This window comes from Brassica oleracea, chromosome C7 (genome assembly GCF_000695525.1).
Source record: "Brassica oleracea var. oleracea cultivar TO1000 chromosome C7, BOL, whole genome shotgun sequence".
Taxonomy (NCBI): Eukaryota; Viridiplantae; Streptophyta; class Magnoliopsida; order Brassicales; family Brassicaceae; genus Brassica; species Brassica oleracea.
Window position 1 is genome coordinate 11,886,452 of NC_027754.1, and position 4,260 is coordinate 11,890,711.

Genomic DNA, 4,260 nt, shown 5'->3' on the forward strand with positions numbered 1-4,260 from the left:
GCTCCAAGTTTTCCCGCGTTTCGTTCAGCGGTGTTTTGGAAGACTTTGCGAAGGACCAGATCTCCTTGATTAAACCTACGATTCCGTACGTTGGAGTTATAGTACTTTGCAGCGGCGTGTTGGTAATTTTGGATTCGGATGAGCGCTTGGTCTCGGCGCTCGTTAATGAGATCGAGATCATCCAGGAGCATGGCATCGTTGAGTTCCTCCCGTTCGGGTAGTAACCTTCTTCGAACGCCGGGGAACTCTACTTCCGCGGGAATCATGCATTCCGTTCCGTATACCAGAGCGAAAGGGGTTTCTCCCGTTGCTCGCCTTGGGGTGGTACGGTGAGACCAGAGGACTCCTTCGAGTTCGTCGGCCCACCTGCCTTTTTTGGCCTCTAAGCATTTCTTCAGTCCGTCGAGAATGGTTTTGTTGATTGTTTCAGCTTGTCCGTTGCACTGCGGATATCTGAGAGTTGACTTGTTGAGTCGTATCTTCCATTTTTCGCAGAATGCCTCGAACCGGGTGGAGATAAACTGAGACCCATTATCGGTTACGATCTCGTAATGAACTCCATGCCTACAGATGATGTTTTTCCATACGAAATTTTTGACTTGGACATCTTTTATACTTGCGTAAAAGTCTGCCTCTACCCATTTTGAGAAAAAATCGGTGAGGACTAGAAGGAAACGCTTTTGCTTCGAATTATGAAGAGGTCTGATGATATCCATGGCCCAGCGCATAAAGGGGTAAGGCGATGTGATGGAGGAAAGAACTTTGGCCGGTTGTCGGATGGTTGGAGCATGCCTTTGGTATTTCTCGCATTTTCGGGCGAATTTCTCGCAATCTCCGATTATCGTTGGCCAGTAGTATCCATGGCGTTTGATTTTCACAGCTAGCGATCTTCCACCAGAATGGTTGCCGCATGAACCGGAATGTACTTCCTCCATTACCTTTCTTGCTTTTTCTCCTTCGAGACACGTCATAAGTGGTTTGGAGAATTTCATTTTGTAAATTTCGCTGTCCACTATTACGTAGCGCGCGGCCTGTGTTTGGACTTTGCGGGCTGCCCATTTTTTGGTGGGCAGTTGCCCGTCGATAATATAGTCTCGAATTGTCGGAAACCATGGGGTATCGCAGCCGTAATTAGATTGCTCCGATTGCGGTTGTATTGTAACTTCTTCTTCCTCGTCATCTTGACCTTCTATGAGGTTGACGACGATTGGTGGTCCGATTCTCGGATGTTCGATGAACTCGACTGGAATTACCCTTTTAAGTCCTGGGTCGGAACTTGATGCTTGGGCCGCGAGGGCATCTGCCTGGACGTTCTCGGAATGGGGGATTCGCGTAAGGGAAAAACAGTCAAAGTCTTGAGCTAGACTTTGGACTAGTTTGAGGTACGCGTCCATCCGTTCGTCTCTGGCTTCATACTCTCCGCTGAATTGACTAGCTACTAACTGGGAGTTGCAGTAAGCGTGGAGGTTACGTATCTTTAAGCTGTGATCTAAACGTAGCCCTGTGATGAGTGCTTCGTATTCGGCCTCGTTGTTTGAGGCGTGGAATTCCAGCCTGAATGCTTATGTAGAAAATAGGTTTCTGCTCCCCGCGTTCTTCCCTGGTCAGGACTCCATTCACGGCCGTTGCTGACACAGCGATGTATAGGAATAAAGGCTCCTCTTCCATGGGTTTTGCGAGGACTGGAGGAGTAGCTAAATAACGCTTCAGCTGTTGGAAGGCGGTTTTACATTCTTCCGACCATTCGAATTTTTTATTTCCTCGCAAGACATCGTAGAAGGGCAGGCACTTGTCTGTTGATCATGAAATAAATCGGTTAAGCGTTTCGATCCTGCCGGTCAGCCTTTGGACTTCCCGATTATTCTTTGGAGAAGCAATCTCGATCAATGCGTTGATCTGTTTTGCATTTGCTTCGATGCCGCGGTATGTGACCGGGTAGCCGAGGAATTCCCCTGATGCTACAGCGAATCTTCATTTTGTCGGGTTGAGCTTCATGTTATGGGAATTTAACTGCGCAAAACATTCCTCGAGATGTGACACGTGATCCTTTGCCTGGACGGGTTTGACGAGCATGTCGTCGATATAAACCTCCATCGTTTTTCCGAGTTGTTTGGAGAACATTCGGTTCATGAGTCGTTGGTAAGTTGCGCCAGCGTTTTTGAGGCCGAAGGGCATTACCATATAGCAATAAGTTCTGTGATCGGTAATGAACGCAGTCTTCTCGCGATCGTCGAGATTCATCCTAATTTGATTATAACCTGAGAAGGCGTCCATGAAGGATAAGAGCTCGATGCCCGCTGTTGCTTCTACCAATCGATCGATATGTGGCAGAGGGAAACTATCCTTCGGACATGCTTTGTTTAGGTCGGTAAAATCCACGCAAACTCACCATTTCCCGTTTTTCTTTTTGACTACTACAGGGTTGGCGAGCCAATCTGGGTATCTTACTTCTGTTATTGACCCGACTTTAAGCAATTTTTCAACCTCGTCGTTTACTGCGGAAGCACGTTCGGGTCCTAGCTTCCGTCTTTTTTGTTTGACGGGTTTGAACGTTGGGTCGATATTCAGCTCGTGACATGTTATGTTAATGTTGATCCCTTGCATATCTTCCGCAGCCCATGCGAAAGTATTGAGATTCTTTTTAAGAGAGGTTACGAGTTCCGTCCTCAAAGGCTCTCTGAGATTGGCTCCGATCTCGACGAGCGTTCAGGGAATGCTTCGTCGAGACAGATTGTTATCATGGGTTTGAAAGTTGGCTCGCGTTTTTGATCCAGGGCCGCGATGTTACGAGATTGCCAGAAGAGTTCCGCTGAATCCTAACTTCGTGTATCTTCGTTGGAGATCTTTTTCTCCACTTTTCTAGGAGTGATCTCGAGGACCGGTCTTTTTCGTTTTAGTTCTGCGGCGAAACATACCTGTGATACTCTCGGATTTCCCCATATCACCTCGACTCCGTTAGGGGTCGGGAACTTGAGGCAGAGATGGTACGTTGATGGGGTAGCACGCATGGCGTTCAACCATGGTGTTCCCATAATAACGTTGTAAGATGCGGGACGGTCAACGACTAGAAACCCTGTGACTTTCGACACGGTTCCGGCTTTGACTGCGAGATTAATCGATCCGTAGGCCATGGTTGGTTCCCCCGAAAGTCCCAGTAGTGGACTGGGGTATTTCGCGACTTCGGATTGATTGATCCCCATTTTTTTGAGAGTATCTTTGAAGATGATATCGGCCAAACTTCCGGTGTCGATTAGCACCCTAGCGACGTCGATATCCCGAATCGTCAGCTCGATAACAAGGAGATCGTTTCGAGGTGTGGCTCGATCGACCATTGCCACTACAAGAAAACAGGGATTTCCCTACTGAATTTAGTGACTACAGCTGCAGTCGCTAAATATACTAACCGAATACCTACTATTTAGCTACTGATTTGCGACCAATACAAATCCGTTACTAGTTGGTCGCTAATTTACGACTACTAAATTTAGTCCTTATTCAGTCGTTACTTTACGACTATTTAGCTACTTATACTAGGTCGCTATATTTTTGTCGGCCATCAGTCGCAAAATACCGTTACAAAACACGTGGAAATCGTTACTGAGTTTAGTATACCGGTTTTTGACGACTGATTGTAGTTGTCGCCAAATCAGTAGCAAAAGAGTGGCAAAATAGTAGCAAAACAGTCGGTAAATATTCTATATATAGATGAAAACTGACACATTTCTTATCTCATCACCCGTGTAATAAGAATCATATCCTTAAAAAAATTCGAGAAAAAAAAATCGTGAACAACAATGACGAGCAATTATAACAAGTATATAAATTTTCGTGCTTGGATGTACAAGAGGATTGATGAAGAAACGGGGAATTTCTCGAGAGAGTTTGTCGCGGGGGTAGAAGAATTCATGACGTTTGCAAATAGTCAGGAATTAACGCAGAGCAATGGTGGTAAGTTCTTTTGCCCTTGTAGTATTTGCAGAAACGAAAAATTTCTCTCGGGGCAAAAAATCTTGAAACATATATATAGTAGAGGATTTATGGAAGATTATTATGTTTGGTACAACCATGGAGAAGAAATCGACATGGGATTAGGAACGAGTTATGTTGATCCGACGCATTTAAGTGGTAGTGAAGAAGTTGGTAATTTAGTAGAAGATAGATATGTGGAAATGGTGAATGATGCATTTCGTGATAATTTGAATTATGATAATTATCAACAGGATGATAGTTATCAAAATGTTGTAGATCCGGTTTCGAACC